Here is a 20,796-nt window from a genome sequence, read left to right on the forward strand (position 1 = left end):
CAGCATTCAGGAAGCCATGACATTTAACTTCAGCTCACAGACCGAATACTCTTCTGATATTTTCAGTAACCCCAAGTCATTCCGGGTCGACCGCGGAGATTTCGAACCAGCATACGATCACAATTAAAAGCCACCTGGGTTACTCGCTGTCAGCCATGATTGGTGGCATTGTCAAGCTCGTTGTTGTTTTCCAGCCGAACCACCGGACCTTGGGGGATATGGAATCCAGTGTTCATTGTGTGCTCTGTCTTTCCTTTTAAAAAAAATAAAAAATAAAAAATCCCTTGAGGAAGTCTGTCAAGTCGGTATCCATTAACGTCTAGATGACTGAGGTGTGCCGAGACACATGTGTGTCTTGATACACTCCACTTCCTTGTAGACTGTGTGGCACCAAGTGGCACCTACAGGTATGAGGGACAATCTACAACTGCCCGCTCTTTGCCTGGGATGTATATTTGCCACAGCTAAATTTCATTCCTGCAAAGAAAGAGAGAATAAACTAGCTATAGAATGAGATTGCTCTATAGTTGTTGCACTCTGGGGGAATGTTAAGCGATCCTGTGGCCAAAATGTACTTCCTTATAAAACTATCATGACCATTTTCCATTTTCCATTTTCCATTCCCTTCCTATAAAAGCTGTCCATATTTTTTTTTCCAGATGTGTGCCAAGGTAATAGATCATTGTGATCACTACTTATAATAATATAATAATAACCACCCCCTCCAGATTTTCCAACTAAAGCATGACCTAAAGGCCGCAGTTATTCTTATTTTCAGTTGGCTTACAAGACTGTGGCTTGTAAATTCACTTATCAAACTCATCTACATAAACGCGATGTTAAAGTAGCCATGAACTGATATCTCTGTAAGGCGAATTTTATTAGCATTTGGTCTGCCTGCTACTCTACATGCTCTTGGCATCCGTGATTTCATGAAACATGGTACGATCTATACAAAATTCCTTGGACATATTTGGATATGAGCATATCAAAACAGTAAAGCTTTATTTAGTTTGGAAAGGTTTTTTTGTATGAAGGGCGTTTACATCAAACCAGGACTTTTAATTGCACAGAATAACAGAACACTCGCTTTATTTCTCTATATAATCTGCTGCTCCACTAATACACTCATCCCAGCATTTCACTAGTGCTTGGATACCATCAAGGTAGAAAGTTTTCTCAGTAGGCCTGCTTCACATCTGAAACGATGGCCTCCCAGGAACACCTCGTACACCTTGACTGTACAGGGGATGTGGCAATAACTTCCAGCTGTAATGAGTAAGTGATGTTGGAGAATGATTCTATGACAGACACGTCTTTCAGGTGTCCCACCCGCTGGAACGCATGAAATTGGTCCCCAAGACATTCCGCCTATGATCATTATTCACGGACATAAAGCCTTTTGTAAATTGCACCATTCAAATGTCTTGCTGAGTCTCATCACCTTACAGCGCTTGAAGTCTTCTGCAAATATCAATCTATTTTTTACACCTTCATTTACCCGAAATTCCATCACAAGTCCCAGTTTGACTTGAACACCCTTTGTATAAATCTCAGCTTGTTTGTTTTTTTTCTTCTCTTTTTTTATTTTGTGGTTGAATCTTTAATAAGTCTTAACATTCAGCATGACATCAGTTTATATTCACACTGGATTGTCAGGATATTGATTTACGTCATATTACACAATTACATTAATAGCCTGGTGAATTAAGTGGTTCATGCACCTCCCCACCCCGTTCCCATATCCACCGACTCTTTCTCTCTTTACAATTGAACCATTACCTTTAGTAGTTATTGGCATTCTGTTTCACCGACATATTATTATTCCTCGTCAAATGTCAAATATTGTTTAGAGACATGTTGTCTTTCTGTGCAGCTTGTAAATACATTAGAGCTGTGCATAAGCCCTGGTCTGACTCGGGATATATAAAAAAAAAAAAACATAAATTGGAAATGAAATATGTTCCTCTCAATATATTCTCATGGTAATGCAGAAAAGGATTTTATAAAGTGAGCTCACCTCCATCCGACAAACTCCCTCAACTACCCCCCCCCCCAACCCTTCCCCTCCAACCGAGTTTTGATTGCAGCATCATTCATTTCCTGAAGAATGTGAGGCAGAGGGCTCTCGCTACTTCAGGCCAGGTCACAAGATCTGAGTGAGTCATTTTCAGCTGAGCAAAGGTGCTTACTCACCACACGTACGCACACACACACACACACACACACACACATAAGGGCAAACACTGGAGAAATATCCTCAGTGCTTCTTGTTAAAGATATCTTCCATCAAATAGAAAGATTTTGCAAGCATTAGACATTCAACCCCGATACCATCACCCCTGTGACATTTCACATACATTGGCAACAGAAATGTGCAACGTGAGGACGTCAGAATCAGTTCCCAGTTCATGGAAAGAGTGCTGGAGATAAACCACTAAGGATACACATTCTAATAATAATAATAATAATAATAATAATAATAATAATTGTAATAATAATAATAATAATAATAATAATAATAAAAGACACACAAATGCAGAGAATTTACAATCTGAGATATTACCAGGCAATGGATCTGATTATTTACTTCTTTCTGAATATGAGCCGCGACCCGAGCTGGAACAGAGCGGCTCAACTTTGCCCTTTTTTTCTTACAAGGCAGCTCATTAGCTGAAGTGCCAACAATGTTAATAAGAAGATCCCAGCAGGCACAGAGGGGAAAAAAAAACATCAGTTTACCATGTTTGTGTATAAGAAGTTTTTTTTTTCTTTTTTTTTCTCTCCCCTAGGCATGTGTCATGAAAAAAAAGCAAAAATTTGATACGATTGCTACTTAATAATTAGTGTCTGCTTTATTTATTTATTTATTTATTTATTTATTTTATTACTGACCGTACAGACCACAGCGTTGTTGTTTTTTTATTTCCTTAGGAGGCTGAAGCTTGTAAATTCACAGGTCAAAGTTCACTTTGATAATAGTGGTTCACCCTATCGCCGGGAGACTGTGAGATTGAACCCCGATGATGCCACAGTCACATGTGGCCAAGAGTCGAAAGAGCAAAATTGGTTTAGAGTGACAGTAGCCAAACATGGGCATGGGTGAATTTTCTTATGATTCCTTGAGGCACAGCATAAATGAGCAGCTCAAAAAACTGAACAAATAAAATCTGTTTGGCTGCTTACAATTTCCGTCTCTAAAATAATGCATGTTTATTTGTGCTCTATATGATTGTCTCTTGTATGATTGCAGCAGGAAATCTATGCATTAATGTGTATAATTACAGAAAACAGTATATAGGACATCCATATATGCTTCACATCCACAAAGTTAGAAAAACACACCAGTTAGCTATAACATTGCTCACTCACTCAACATTCATGCATCATCCATACCGCTTTATCCAGTGTACAGGGTCACGAGGGGACAAGAGGCTTTTCCAGGAGACTTGGAGCATGAGCGGGGTACACCCTGAACGGGGTGTCAAACCATTGCTGGGCGCACACATACACACACACACACTCCTGCAACCTAACCTGCATGTCCTTGGACTGTGTAAGAAAACCAAAGCACTCAGAGGAACCCCACCAAGTATGGGAAGAACACGCAAACTGCATGCACACAGACCCGAGTCAGCAATCGAACCCGGACCCTGGAGGTGCATGGCGATACCAGTGATATGATCGTAGGCACCCGAGGATCGCCCATGCCCATTGGGACCAAAAGCAACGAATCACACAGAAAAGCTAATGCAGCGCAACTTGAGAGTCGTTTGAGCTCTCATGGGACGCACCGGACAAACAAACCCGATCTACGGAGGCTGCAGCTCGAAACCCACAGCACACAAAGCACGCAAATGCCAACATCCTGGTGCCAGACACCACAGCACATCTCAAAGGTCTTGTGGAGTCATGCCTCAAGGGAGGAAAGCTGCCCAGGCGGCACCAGGAGGAAACTACTGTACATGATACTGGGCATAATGTTTTGCATTGTAATGTTATGGCTGATCAGTGTACAATTAACAATGTTTTTGTATTTTTTTATTTTTTATTTCCTTTAAAGGCCCAAACCTTGGCCCAAAAAGACATGTGGAGTATGAACATCCTGCATGTAGCCTTTTCTTCAACCTCAGGGAGGACCTGGAACAAAATAAAGTGGGATAGGATATTTTTTTAAAAATATGTATGATAGTCAGGTGCCCTGTTGTATTTAAAAGGGTACATTTTAATTGGGATAATATCATGCAATAGCTGGATAATTTTCAGCATTTTGCTTACATTTTTTTTTTTACTGGACTAGCTGGAACAGCGCTGCACAGCAGTGCCCTATTTTTAATGCATGATAACTCATTAGGCATCCAAAAGAAGTGCCATAGGTGTGTGTGGGAGTGGGAATAGAACTGTTAGTGCTTTTATTATCCTTGAAATTCAACAGGAAGCTTTAAAAAAAAAACACAAGCTGCTTCTTTGGTCTCAATCAAATGCATAAATATGCTTTATTGAAACATCCCTAAAGCCTTTGACAAGTGGAAAGCATTAACATAAAGTCGTTTTTATTAAGTGGGAACTATTAGGGGAGACTTTTATAAACAATCTAATCCACCCCTTTTTATGCCGGTGAATGTCTTTACGAGTGCTATAGTTTAAATATATGACCTCGTACACTGGTGTAATGGTGCATGGTGGCGGTTTGGCAGCTGCTTCAACGACTTCGTCATGTGTCTAACTGGCTGTGCCAACTCTCTCTGCAAACGGCTGTGTTAGATTAGTCCACACCGCACTACAGATAAACACTCAGACAGTGTGATCAGACGGTGGTGACTCAGGTATTGTACCTGAAGATGTAACCAGTGTGTGTACTGTAAACCTGAGTGTGTGTACAGACTGGGCTAGGCCAGGATCACAATGCTTTATAGTCATGGGAAAATGAGATCATGACAGGGCGAGGACACAAAGCGTATGTGTTTCGATTTATCATTTGTCAAAGATGACAAGGTTTGGGAAGGTGCAGTAACAGCAAAGCGGATGATGATGCATCGCTTAAACGCATGATATCACAGTCTAAAGTCCATGTTTTGTTTTACAGCACAGGGCTGGAACAAGGTTCTGTGTGTGTGTGTGTCTTTTTCATACATGGGCTTTCTAAAATTGTCACAAAACATTTGAGGTTATTATTTTTAATAAATTATCTTTTAAACCGTGCGAACTGAAAAACAAATCAACACTGGTAACCTTTTCCCCAGTTGTGACAACTGCCTTATCTGAAATCTAGCAAATGTTGGTGTGTTTCATTCAGTATGCAAATGCATGTATATTTAATTAAATACACTTTACTTTTATTAACAAATATATTTGTTTTGTGTTTTACTACAAAAAAAATACTAAGATAGATTAAATGTCATGCCTTAGTGCTTTTTATAGATAAAGTCATATTGCTAGGCCACATAGGTAACACATTTGAGACACACTGTACAGTACGAGGAGTGTTTAAGTCAAACTGGGACTTGTGCTGACATTTCTCATGAATGAAGGCATAAAACCAATTGACATTTAAGACTTCGAGCACAGTACAGTGACGAGACTCTCGGCTGCAGTCCGATCCTTGAAAATAGACAGATATCTTGTCACCAACGTGCGGAAGAGACGCATCTCTGTGTGAGAACTGTAAGCCTAAACAATCATTCACAACCTCCACTTGCATTCTATCCCCCATACAATACTGACCTCACTCCAAGCCCTTTCCACATTACAGAAGTTCCTGGGAGGCCAAGGTTTTAGATGTAAAGAAGGCAGTTCAATCATTGCAAAAGTCAAAAGTCCTGGTTTTATGTGAACAACCTTCATAAAATTGTGTTAGTTCTCCACTCTCAATTATTACAGGTAGTGTTTTTTTTTTTTAAAGAGAGAGAGAGAGAGAGAACTGATTGAAAATGTGACAGCTGATTTGATGTGAAGATGTTGGACTGAATCTTAAATCTAAAAATGTAAAAATTATAAATTGTTTTCTTATTGCATTTATTTTTAATAGACATTATATAATTATTAGACTTGCATTTTTAACGCAACTCTAATAGTCTGCACACTGTGCCTTAGACGAAATGCCTTTAACCCCCATAACCCAGAAAGAAATAAAAGAAAGAATGTAAAAAAAAAAAAAAAACCTACTCTGATGTCTGTTCAAGACTCTTATGATGACAGCTGTTTCCTGAAATCATCCCGAGGCTGACTGTCACTATTAAACTCTTTTTAAACCATTCCTGGGTGTCATGCACTGCTAATCACGATTACTCAAAGGAATCGTACACCTTGTGGAGCAGTAGTAGGGCTCATCCCTCTGCGCCGGCTATACACACGTCCAGACGAACCCGTACTGTTTACTGCGTTCCCATGACATCGTGTCTCTCATCATAAAAATCCAGATGCATTTGACTCGTTTGAATGTCGAACTGCCACTGATTAAACGACTGTTGTTACAAATTCAACTGCCTCTGAAAATCTCGTTCTAATTCAGTTTCACTTCATGGAAACAGGAGAAATGTTGCTATGGTGACTGAATTGTTAATTTGCCCGTTTCCCACTTCCAAAAATGAATGGAGTGCACAGAGGCAGTACATTACTGAGATAAGATGGATGTGTGTCATTGTGTTAGATTTATAGAATCAGGATAATAGGCTAATAAAGGGCATGGGCTAATGAGGCAGAAGGAGTGTGATTGGATGTGACAACTCTGTTTACATGTCTGCTTCCAATGTGCTTTGTCACTGGTTGTTTGGCTTCACTTACAAGAACCTAACTACATTTTATCCCATGTCAATAGATGTCATGTCGTATAGAAGTACAGTGGAACCTTGGATTGCGAGCATAATCTGTTCCAGAAGTGGGCTCGTATTCCAAAACAAAGCAAATTTTCCCATAAGAAAAAATGGAAACTCAAATTATTCGTTCCACAGCCCCAACAAATAAATACATAAAAATAATAAATACAAAACATAAAGTTTTAAAAAAAATTAAAATGTATAAAATGCATATGTTTGAACACTCACCTAGTTTACAATAAAATACATCTTTTAGGTGAACCATAAACAAATATTTTAGAAACACTTCTATTAGCTGAAAAAACCTTTCGCAAAATACAATCATACTAAAATTGTACAGTATATAAAAATAAAATTTTCCATCTATAAAATAATTTTTATTAGCTTAAGCGAGGTAAAAAAAAAGGCAGACATTGCTCGTCCCTTAAACATGAGTCATTCATCCATCGGCACGAGAACAAGAATAAGATCATGGAACATGTTAGTTTTTTACTGTGTGTAGCCAATTGTGTTAGTATCCTGGTACCTAGAAAATGTTTGTTGGACTTATGAACAAATTTGACTTATGAACCAGCTCTCAGAACAAAACTCATTCATTTCCCCAATCCCCAATCATATGTTGGGATTGTATGAGAAGTATGAGTAGGTGGCGTGCACTGTTTATATCTTTAATACAAAGGCTGGTATTTAACATATGTCATTAAAAATTAAAGAAACAGATAATAAAAAGGCCCCTATTTCAAATACACCATAACAATAAGCAAGGCATTACACTAAGACACAAAAAATACACAATTAATGTAAAGTAACCATGAATCAACACACAAAACGGGTGAATATTCTCAGTAACATGATCAGTGACGGTTATTTACCAGGATTTATAATAGTAATGCCAAACACAGCCTTTCTATTAAGCATGCTTGCTCACACAAGTTTCCAAACCCACTCGGAAACCCTTGACCTAAACAATTTGAAAGCACAGTGCTGCTTATCGCTCTTTCAACGAGCCACATGTACACAAAGTTTGATCTCTTTGCCTACAATAAGTTACTACCGGAGTTTTTTTTTTCCCTTTCTTATTTTTTTTTTCAATCCTCTAGACTATGTTCTTATCCACTCACAGCTAAGGAAGGTGTTATAACTGAAATAGTCTTGTCAAGGCAAGCATCGTGCGGAGCACCATATGCCGTTTCTTTCCTTTCAGGTCTGCTTCTTTTATCAGAAAGCGCAGTGTGTTGGAGGAATAGTGAGACCTTTTCCTGGCTAGAGCGATCTGTGGGTGGAAAAAAAATATATCTGAGAAGTAGAGAAGCGCCACAGAGGAAACAGAGTCTACTGCTGAGACGAGGCTAGACGAAAAGCTGCTTCTCTACGGGTCAGCCTCTCTGTGGGATCTCACTGCTGATGTCAACTTAATATAGGCACGTTTCCATAGGACACGTGAAGTTATGCCTGCACTGCAAAGTTTAAAGAAATAAATGTGGGAAAATTATGCTCAGTTTAACAGCGTCCACTAGCTGTCTTTACACTGAGAAAGTTTAGCTCAGGTCTGGAACCGAAACTGTAATATTATCTGATTTTAAAAAAGGATCTACTACTGATGCTGGTCCTGTTTAAGGCAAAATGAAAGGATCTTGTTTGCCTTCACTTCATTATATTACATGGAATGTTTGTTTTTTTTTTCCCTACAATCCCTGCCTTATAACTTTCTCTCCATCTCAACCGTAAAATTGTTCTAAAAATAATAAATCATAATGCTTTCTTATAGCTCATAATTATCCTACATGAGCTATATTGTTTATTTCCGACCATCACAGGTGGTGGGTGAAAGATAAATTGTGAAATCTGTAGGCGGAAATTAAATATCATTATGCAAAAATATTTATCGCTCTTCAAGTGAAAGCATTGAAAAAAGTTATCCGTGGTATAGAAATAGTGAATAGCTGTTAAGTTTTTTTTTCAAATAATAATGCAGTACAAATTAGGTTTAATGTTGCTTTTTTCTTTTATTATTTTGAGTTTCCAAATGTATAGTTGTGCCTTTATTCTTGTCCAAATTATAGAAAACACACACAATTTAATTCTAATCAAGAAAGTTTCCATTTAGGCATTTGGCAGACGCCCTTATCCAGAGCAACTTACATTTTTGCCTCATTTTACCTCTGAGCAGTTGATGGTTAAGGGCCTTGCTCAAGGATTTGAACCTAGGATCTTCCGAAGCAAAGTCCAATGGCTTAACCACTGAGCTACCCCTGAAGCTCAGTGGCACTTGAAGCAATCATGGCTCAAATGTTTAATGTGCTGGGTTACTGATCTGAAGGTGTGAGGTCCAAGGCCCAGCACTGTGTTCACTGTGCCAGTGTTGTGACCTTGAGCCAGGCCCTTAACCCTGTCTGCTCCTGGGGTGCTGTATCCTGGCTGACCCTGCACTCTGACCCCAGCTTCCTAAATGAAATATGTGAAAAAAGATAAATTCACTGCTCTGTATTGTTAAATCTTCATCTTAGCATTTCCAGCATCCTTTATCCTTCATGATGCAAGCCTCCCATTTTTAATTAAAGATTTGGCTTGGTTTGGGGCATTGGCTGGGAATCTAACCTAAGCCTATGGGACGGCAGGTGAGAATCGTCCCACAGAGCCAACAATGCCCTACTTTAAAATTTGAGTGCAAACAATAAAAGCGTGACAATGGAAACGTCTCACGTCCCCGTGCTAACACCGTAATTAAAAATGTCCAATCTTTTTGCCTACAGACGCAAATCCATTACCAGGGAATTATAAATTCCACAAAAGCTATAAGCTGCTTCTTCAAATTGTACGCACTTTACTTCAGACACGAACAGAAATGAACCAAAACCCTCGCAATTCTTTTGAGGATTCATAATAGTAATAACAATTAGATTAGTAATGTACACACCATTTACATCTCATATTGAAATGGCCATGCCCACTGTAGCCTCAGATTCCTGTTTTGGGCTGACAGGAGAGGAACCTGATGTGTGATCTACTTCTGTTGTAACCCATCCACCTCAAAGTTTCACATGCTATACTGTAGGTCCGGGATACTTTTCTGCTTACCACAGTCCACCATTTCTCCTTCGATATCTCTTATAACAAGGCATCTCCGTCTCGCCGCTCACTGGATGTTTTTGGTTTTGTTTAGTTTTTCCCTGCACTATTGTGAATAAACTCTGTGAAAATAGAGTTTCTGAAATATAAGTGCCTTATACAGTACCTTGGCAGCACTGCACACTTAGAGATATCTCGGTAAGAAGTCTGACAACATTGTCGAAGGAACAGAAAATCCAGGATTATATCAAACAGTTCACTGAAACTCAAGGAAGCACTATATCTGGACCACAGTGAAAAGAAAAAATACATTTCATCAACTTTAGTCTATTTTTTTTTTTTTCAAAAGAACGTAAGTGCATGGGTTTTATTTGAATCCAGCATGTTCAACTGCAAATATGAAGGGGTTTCAAGTCAAACTGGGATTTTTGATTTAACAGTTATAAGAGTAAAAACTCACGTTATTTCTCTATAACTGTAATCCCCTGCTATACTGTACCAATGCACTTATCCCAGCGTTGCACTACTGCTTGGATACTAGAAAGTTTTGTCAGCCATGACAGCCCAGCCAATGAGCCAAACATGTGGAAATGGCCTGGAGCATTAAATATGCCAATAACTCCCAGCCGAGTTCCTGTAATGTTTGGGACATTAAAGCAGTTCCTGGGAGGCCAGCGTTTCAGACATGAAGCAGACAGTTTGATCTTTTCCACATCAATATTCAAGGATCGCATTCTACTCGCTGAATGTTCATGGAAACAACTGCAGTGGGCTCCGAGTCACCTCGCCGGGATCTTTATTCACAGACGTACAACTTTCTTTAAAACGTTTTCACCATTCGAATGTTTTAATGCCATTAAGAGTATCATCACCGTACTGTGCTTGAAGTATTCCTTAAATGTTTATCAGTTTCACGCCTTCATTCCCGGGTTGACATGCTTCTGAGAAGAATTTCCAGGGTCACTCATGGACCAGGTAACCTGACAAACAGCATCCGCGCACAAAAACATCAAAAGCACTGATCCCTTTCACCATTCAGGACCTGTGCCTTTGTTTACCCCATAGTTTGAAAATACCTCCCCTAATTCTGCGGAGGGGTTGTTGTTCCCACAGAGTGCCACTGAACATAATAAAATGCTTCGAATTCCTGATCCCCGAATAAAATGCAGCGCCGTTAAGCTCATCAAATCACAGCGGAAAAACAGCAGCTTGCCTCTAAACAGTCCACGCTGCATGAAGCAATGACCATTCAACTGTCCTCTAGATTTTCCACTACATTTAAGATCTACTACTGGCATCATTCTTTTTTGTTGTTGTTGTACCACTGAATGACCCCCTTCCATCAGAAACACATGCAGTCTGTGCGCTTTATTCCACATCAAGGCCGTTCTTGACATCTTTTTTAGATACAACTGGGATCACAGTGCATTTTTGTTGTTTCTATTGTTGTTGTCATGCAAGTTTCTGCAATCGTAGACAAATTTTTTAAGGGACATATGGAAAGTTATGTTTTTTTTGCTGGATTGGGATTTTTTTAGCTGCTGTAATTGAAGCATTTTATTTTAAACTGGCACTTTACTTTATTCATAGTCTATTAGAACATCTCTATTTATCAATGCAATATATTTCTGATAATTTTGCAGGTTTTTTTTTTTTCCCCTGATAACTTGGAAACCAATAAGATGCTGAACACATGCTTTTTATCAGTAACCTTATCTTAGCCATGGATTCATTCCAATACCCTCTGAGCAAGTCCACTGGCAGGCTGCAGGGCATGATCGGTTATGCGACACTCCAACAGCACCGCTGAAATGATCCTTATTTATGATATGTTGCATTAGAATGAATATTGATTTTTCTTTTCTCTCCCCCTCTCTCCTTCTCTTTTACTGGGAAAGATTGATGTCACTCTATTGATTTCCAATCAACTCATTTATTTTAATTTCGCTTTAAGCTTGTGCAGTGGTCCGAGACTTCCATAAAAAAGCGTGCGTTATTTTTTTTCTGTTTTTTTTTCCTGTACACAACAAAATGAATTGTTTAAGGATTATTTAATGAAATATAAATGACTTTGTACTAATTTGCCAATAGTATATAAGAGGTCATGGTGTGCGATATGCGTGCCGATGGTGTTTTATAATCACTGCACTGAGATTACAGTGATCCTCCGGGCTACACACACACACACACACACACACACACACACACACTGTATCAGTTATCTCATATCTGTTCATTAGAATTAAGAGGAGAAAAAAACAATGATGATATCAATGTTACTTCAGGGACACGGAAAGAATAATTAACTTTTTTTTTGCATTTTTCCGGCACTTGTCCAAATTCAATTAAACCCAGCTATTTGTTCATGGGTCCCCACTCCAGGAAATTCAATTGGTAATGCTTGGCCTGCTGCGTGTCTGAGCTGTTTTAGGGCTAATCAGTATATTTGCATATAGGCACCGGTTCCTGCTCATCCACTGACCCCACGCATAGGCACAAGAAAAACCTCTTCCTCCAGAAGAACAGCCTGTAATTGTTTGGGCACACATCAGCGCATGAGTACTTGCAGGATAAATGGGCTCCCATGCAGTTCTATCACTTAAGGAGGAAAAGGGGGGGAAAAAAGGCTACAACAACTTACTGATTGCTCTGACAGTGATGCATTAAAATGGGCCTCGCGAATAATTGCTCTTTCCTGTGGCTACTGTGTGGCGAGGGATGCATAATGGTGATAAAGTTTGGGCTGTGGGTAAGAGAGATAAAGACAGACATGGCTTAGCTTTTCGGACAATCCGTGTCCGTTTGTGTCTGTCTGTATAAGCCGTTAGCTTGGCACAGAGTGAGAGAAATGGAAAAAGAAGTCAGGAAGTTAGTAATTGTAGGTTTAGTTTTGTTTAAACAAGATCATGAAATTCAAAGGATTTTAAATAACCGAGCGTGATATTGGTGGATGACCATTAAACCGCTACATCAAGCATTCACAGTCCATACGAGGATTTACATTTATAGCATTTGGCAGATGCCCTTATCCAGAGCGACTTACATTACATCTCTCTTCATACATTCAAGCATTTGAGGGTTAAGCGCCTTGCTCAAGGGCCCAGGAGTGGTGCTGGCGTTTGTACCACTGATACACCCCTAGATTTTTGATAATCATCAAATTATATCAAAATTATTGCAAATCAGTAGCAAAAGCAGAAATTTTGATTGGTTCCTTAGTACAAAGTAAACAGCCACATGATTATTATATTAGTGGGGTCATAACCAACCTTTAGTTGCCAATAGTCAATATGAGATAAGAGTCCTGAGTGGTGAAACAATTTAAATTGACAATTAAAAGACTGTATGTTTGAATACCAAAGATGTCACAGCCATCCATGGCCAAGAAGCAAGAGCAAAAATTGGTTATGGCTGTGCTTTCTGGGTGAGATGACTGGCATACTGTATACTCTCTTTTAGGGACACTGGTAGCTCAGAGGGTTAAGGCATTGGGTTAGTGATCAAAAGGGTGGTGGCTGCCACCTGGCCCTTGAGCAAAGCCCTTAACCCTGTCCAGTCCAGGGGGCTAAGTATCCTGGTTGACCCTGCTCTTGCGCTTTGGCCCTAGCTTCCTAATACCCCTATCTTACCTACGCGGTTTGACTCACGGTGAGATGCGGAGTTAGGCTCTGTGAGTCGCCGCGATTGCCCGCCGATGTTCCGCTGGCATTCCGCGAAGTTCTGTAAGGACCGCAAGCTTCCGCGAGGACTGGACTTTTCGCGCGGAAAGATGGAAACGTACTCACAGCGTTAAAAACTTGCGGTGAATCATGATGAACCGTACTTATGGCCACCGCACGAACAGTATAACAAGCGTATAACAAGCTGGGTTACTGTATGTTAAAAAAAAGACATTTACTGTGCTGTAATTTATATGTGACTAATAAGGACTTCCTCTTAATAACTAAAGACTTCTCCATAACTAACCAGTGTCTCTGAGGTTTTATAAGACTAAGTGTATTTCTGCTTTTCTTGGGATACGCTCCGGATCCACCATGCCCCTGATCAGGATAAACTGGTTAGTTAAGATGAAATGTGATGTCTATCTATGAGGTAGATTAGTAGGAAGCTTCAGAGATGTGATTTGAGCCCAGATTTCAAGGAGATCCTCATGTAGCACATGTATCGGAAACAGCAAGCCTTCTGGGACTGCGTTTTGGCCAAAGGCAAGCTGTTTAAAGTGCTGTTGTGTGCATATTCCAAATGCTGACCTTAACTGACCACAGATTAGGTCACTGTGTTTGAGTCAGAAGAGACGTGGCGGAACTTGGCTCCTCTTCTGGAAATCCTCTATCTTGAGCTAAACAGATTATATGTTTTCTATGTGGAACATTTCTTTAAATTTTTTGGTTAAAGATGTGTTAAAAAAAATCAAAACGCAATGTTTTTGTGATTTAGAAGTCTACACGGGAACGGCTGAGGCTCAGTGGCTTTACCTCAAAATCCCCCCAAAAATATTAAAGAGAAAGGGTCAGGGTTTTGGGTTGAAGGCTATTTCTTCTGTCTCTTACCCATGAGCACCTGCTTAGCAATATTGTACATGGTACTGAAGCCAAAGCTGCTCTAAAATCATGACGAGATCTGCAGCCTGGCATTTTACCCTTTCACTTACAACTGAGCATTGCTCAAGATTTGAGCAATGCTCAGTTGTTCTTCCATGGATCTTAAAAAAGTAGTGCAGGACTCGAGTGTCCCGATCGACCAAACAGAATGAAATGAAACACCCAAAAGGTGACACAATAATGTGGAAATAAAGGAAATATTACAAGGAAAGAGCACTCAAGGGCACTGAAATAAATGTTAAATAAATACGGAAATATTGAATCGTTTTTGTCAGCAACAGCTTAAAATGCCTCGGCTGTGGTCATACCACATTTTTACTTTTGGAATGTTGTCCCTGAGGTGAAGAAAAATCAGCAGCCCTGCTGTGATGTGTTTCTGATGATAAAGTAGTAGTTTGGTAAAATAGCAAACCGTAGCCAGTTAACTAGTTTGTCGCTGATAGATGATTAGGTTGGAGGAGAAGAAAAAGGAGAAGAAAAAACTTCTTTTCAGTAAAAACGAAGCAGTTCTTTCACATCAAGGCCTTCAAATAGACATGACCTTAAAATCTTACTTATATCCTGTCGGCCCAAAACTTTAAAGCCTATAAAGGTGATCATAAGACCTCTTCAATATTGTGCTATGCCTCATCTTTGGTAAATCATACTGAACCCAGGAATTTGGTGTCACCATCATGTGAATTGGATCACATGCATTGGAAATGCAGCGTAGACTATTGCACATTGCAGGAGAATTGAGTGTTAAGGTGTGAGTCGTGGACATTTACCAAAAACAGGACTCTGCTCGGCACTCACAGTGTCTTCAATCAATACCATCTGTCAATGGAAAACAACAATATATAATATATATGTTTTTGAGTTGTGCCTTTGTGCCCTATGATTATCTTCTATTTCCAATTAAACTTCTATATCCAATCATAATATATTTGTCCAAAAACATTTTAGTTTTACTATCTTGATGCCCTGGGCTGTCAAACTTTTAAATATCTTTTATACAACCCAAAAATGAAATCCCGGCCCTGCTGATCGATCTTGATCTCGACTGAATGTTTAGGTCATTGTTTTTGATTAACTACAGATTTAACACTAGTTAAGTGTGGTACAAACGTCTGTTCTACACTATATACAGTAAGATTTCAGTGCATTAGCTGCTAACTGTTGTTTAAGCCTCCCGATGGCATGTCACACAAATCACTCGACACGTTTCAACACGTCAGACCCCCGAGACGTGGCATGGGGGTGGGGGAAGGGGGTCTTCCTTTTACATAGATCTCATCTCAGCCCTGTCACTTCTGCTGCTCCTGGCTTAAAGGCACGACAACAATGACTCCTGATTCCACCTCCATTCCATTCATACATAACGTTGAGGTGCAACACCAGAATTATCAGAATAAACTTCCAAAGTAAAAATCAAAGAGGATATGAAAGTAACTGCCACAAGAAGCAAAACTCATTTTTTTTAAATATCATGTTCTCTTCTATTTAAGTGAAAACGCTCTCGCCGGGAAGATTTTGACAGAGGTTTAAAGTATTTGCTCCATTTTTTCCAAGTTTTAGTCATCATTAGTTCCCACTAACCAGTTCTTCATCATTGCAGATCTGCCAACGGGGAAGAGTGAGAATGAGCACATAGTTCTTTGGAAATACTTTTGAACCGCTGCTCTCATATTTCTCACATCAAAACAGACCTGATCATATTAGAAGGAAAACACTGACTTTACTCTTGACTTTCATGATTCCATGGTTATTTTTCATGGACTGAAAAAAAACCCAAACAGAGTAATGGTATTCTACCTATCCAGAAAGCATGGCAGATTTTGCCTGCCCTTGGTCATGGAAAACAACTTAAGATAGTGCCAGATTTTAAAGATTTTGATCAACTTTTGGTTTACTCCAATTCGTTGTCCCCTTAAGTCCCTGCCCCCTTGAGAACTACCTCTGAAGCTACGCCTCCTCACATGAGTAAACATGTTGCCTAAGCACCTACTGTAAATACTGTCGCAAGAGCAGGATTTTACTTAATCTAGTAGACACTCCTTGCAGTAGTACCAAAGACGCTGATATTTTTTGACAGCTGATGGACCATTGGAAGAAATACTACCACTCTCATGACTTTATAATCAGATGAGGATATTTATCCTCATCTTTAAATGTCTCTTGTAAGACTTTCATAATAATGAGGTCACATAGCATCGCCTGCAGTTCTAACTAGTGGGCACATTCACGACAGGGCGTAGGGTCAGAGGTCACGTCAGAGGCATGCCGGGATTCTGTCTAGTGTCAGATACTGACAGCATGAATACTTTCACCATCTCGGATCAGTGAATATAAAGCGGTCCATTAAAATGCTCGGATTCCTGTCTGCAAAATTGGGTCCGGTTTCCACCAAAACAGAAAGGAAGAAAGAAAGAAAGGAGGGGGAAAAAATGACATCTCAGCAGGCAGAAAAAGGGACATGTGAGAGATTACGGGTCTGTCTTCAATGATGCCCTTTCAGTTTCAGTGCATGCAAGATAGAGAGACTGTCCAACATGTCTGCCCTTTGACACTATTTGGAACAGTTGTAGCACTTCCAGGGAGACAGGCTGCTGGAGAAAAAAATGCTTGAAATGGCTTTGAAGGCTGTGGAGTTCCAAAAGACAACACCATATGACTGAATCAGATGCTGCAACCTAGAAATATGCCCTCAGCTGAGCGCCACAATGGGGATTCAGTTCTCCAGAGGATAGCACCCGACTATACAGCAACGGCACACAATGGACTTCTGTTCTCAAAATGTTGTTTGCCACTTCTCTGTTTAACTCAGTAACAGGCTGCTGTGTAAATGAACTTCCTACGCTTTATGCAATTTGACGGGTGTCTTCATATACAATTTCACAACTGGGTTTGTGCCAGGGAGCCACGATTCAGTTTTCACGTTCGTAATCCAGATAAATGAAAAAGTGTGAAGCCATGGTGACAAAGTAATATCCAAGTATTCCTACAAAAGGGAAACTTTGTAGGCAAAAGGTTGATTGCCGTCATCCGTACCAAAAATAAGAAACAGTTGCCTTTTTCGTCGAAAACAAATCTGGTTAGAAAAGTTCTGCGACTAAGCGAAGAAGAGTGAAACGCTACTTTCTGTTCTGCTATCTGCTCAATGAAGGCCTCAAAAACAGGATGTAAAAATGACTTCCTTTGATTGCTATGGACTAGACACAGAGCCTGTCAGCCAATTTGCAGCTTTTCCAGCAGTCCAGGCTGATAAGACAACACAGGCAGGTGTAGGCCTACAGTACCTTGTGCTGAATAGGTAGGCTGCTGCTCAGTAACTTCAAAGTGCACAGTGCTGTGACATACTCTTTGTTAATTACAAAAAAAAGGAAAATTGAACATTTTACAAGAATAGTTTCAACATAGCGTGCAGATAACTTTGTTTCGTACATTGTGTCAGTGCTTTCCAGCATCCTGCCAAGAAACCCCAATAAAATCCACATTTGGCTTTCTCCCAGCTGAACACCCCAGCTGTTTGGATGAAATACATTTCCAGCTTTCCAAATGTGTGTACATTCTTTTTAGGCTGTTTCAGAATCAAACTATAATCTGGGGAATGATCCAGGGAAGGGTGTCCCCAGACCAAAACTCCTAACAGACCTGGACTGACCAAATCTCCCAAGAGTTTTAATTGTTGTTTTTTATTTTTTGTATATTTCAACTTTTTAAATTTAAATTCAAACCGGGTAGTCAAGTATTTTGCATAGAACATGGCATGGGTTCCAACAGAAAACCAAGCAAACCCTAAGGGTGCTAGACTAATTCACTGTCTCAAGGGTTTCTAATAATTTATTTCAACAGACAGTTCTAATGTTCTCATTATTTGTACAATTTAACAGCAAACCCTGTAATGTAGGGTAGAACTTCTTTACATAGAACTTGGGAAGGGCTTGCCCCAGACCGACATGTTCTCTCAGGGGTTTCTCTGGATTTCTTTGGATAGACAGTTCTAGCTTTTAAAATTATTAATATTATGTATTACAATTAAACAGAAATCCTATAAAGTAGGGGCTTTGCATAGAACACGGAAAGGGTTCTGATATAAAACCAATCAACCCGCACATGATCTGTTCTCACTGGGTTTTTTAAAAGTTGATTTGATGGTAAATAGTTCTACCCTTCTCAAAGAGACTTTTAGGGGGATTCAAAGAAAACCCCAATAGTTTAGGGTTGAACATAGAAACATGGAAGAATTTCCCTTTAGAAGACTCATTCTTCCTACAACTGTTCACGGTTTGAGGATGTAACTATCTACTACTAAGTGTCCACAAGTTGAGGATGAGGGAAAGAAAAGGAACCTGTGCTATGCAGTCCATATGCCTTTATAGAGTACCAGGGTAGGCACCTTAGTACCATATTACATTTTAGTACATGTACCATTGTAGCAAAGAATGTACTATGGTAGAACTGTGTTGTACAGTTTCTATATGACTAAATTAGAGAAAAAATCTGGAACCCCTCCCCAAAAAAAAGGTGACACAGTGGCTTGGTGGTTTGCACTGTCACCTTGCACCTCCAGGGTCCATGTTCTCCCTGTGCTGGTGGGTTTTCTCCAGGTACTCCGGTTTCCTCCCACAGTCCCAAGACATTCAGGTTAGGCTAATTGGCGTTCCCAAATTCCCCATAGTGTGTGAATGAGCCTGTGAGTGTGTGCCCTATGATGAATTATCACTCTGTTCACGGTGTACCCTGCCTCCTGCCCTAAGTCTCCTAGGATAGGCTCCAGTGCCCCCCACAATACTGTATACAGAATAAAGTGATGAGTGAATAGCAGGGTACAGATACTATCAGACTACCATGGTACATATATCATGATAAAATATCTTACTAGAAGTTGAATGATAGGCATGTAGAGCAGGAAACTAGACTATCAGAAATACAAAATTGTGTCCAAATATTCAGAATCTTCTGCACACGGCTCTGTCGTTTGCCTCAGTTTGACATCACAAGTCATTTTAGCAGCTTGCATCTACAAATATCACCCACAACCCAAAAATACATCTCATGTTCGGTTCGCTCCCTGATGTCGGGTTGATTTAAAGTAGAATATTTTTTTCCACTGCAATTGAACTATGCGTTTTCTTGGCACCAGACAGAGATCACCCGACTTAGGGTCTCAGTTCTAGTATTACTGCTGTGTCCTTTACCTGTCTGTCCAAATGGCCTGCACTGAGGAGGACAACACATCAGGGTGAGTGGAACAAGTTTGTCAAACACTGTGTCATCTCCCCTCTGGCTTTTTTTTTTTTTTTTTTGGTCATGTGCATTGTGCATAAAGTGCATTGCGAAACCAGATCAATGAAAAATGCAACCTTAGCAAAAGAGGCAATTTTGCTTTGATTCTTGGATTAAATAATTATGAGTGGAAAACACCACTTAACAATCACATCCTGGGGGTTTTAGGTACTCCTTGCACCTTATCTCTGTCTGTATATATGGGAAGTACAGAAACATTCGGCATTCTGTTTTAGTGAAACTGGAAACCAGTTTTAGTGAAACCAGCGTCGTTATGTGCATATTCTGAATGCTGACCTTAAATAACCACAGTTTTAGTCACCGCAGTTGAGTCAGAAGAGATGTGGCAGAACTTGGCTGCCCTAGTGGAACTTCTGCTCTGCTATCTTGAGTTAAATAAATGATAGATTTTCTTTGTGGCTTGTATATTTATTTAAATTTAACTTGACAATAAAAATAGACATGATGAAAGTGCGTTGTCAAAAACATTGACAGAAAACTGACACTTTAAAAGGAAGATTAACTCATTTTTAAGAGAACGATGTTATCTATATGAAGAAAAGGAAGGTTTTGTCTGTAAATTGCTTAAAACTCTTTGCATACATTAAAGGACCCAAAACCAGTCTCAGATTCTTTTTGTCTGTCTGTCTTTATGTCCGTCCAGCTAAATGTAACTTTTGCAGTACTTTGATATCTGCCTGAAGTTTAACCAGCCACAAGTGAAATCAAAATGTTGAGTAAAAGTGATTTTATTAATAGTTATGTGTCGGATTTAATAATATAATTTTAAACAAAGACACTAATAATCTACTTGCTTAATATAAACAAACACCAGCACCAATATAAATGTTGTACAACTTAGCATAAGCAGGCGAAAGAAAGACAGGCAGACATGTACATTGGCTTTAACCTGAAATAATAATAATCATAATAATATCATTAATTACATTAAAGCCGATCAGCTTATTTTTTTTTTTTAGCTTTAACACTTTATCTTTTTCTGCGAACTCTTTTCCTGTCTCTTCACTTAAGAATAAAGTTTT

This window comes from Clarias gariepinus, chromosome 4, assembly GCF_024256425.1.
Source record: "Clarias gariepinus isolate MV-2021 ecotype Netherlands chromosome 4, CGAR_prim_01v2, whole genome shotgun sequence".
Taxonomy (NCBI): Eukaryota; Metazoa; Chordata; class Actinopteri; order Siluriformes; family Clariidae; genus Clarias; species Clarias gariepinus.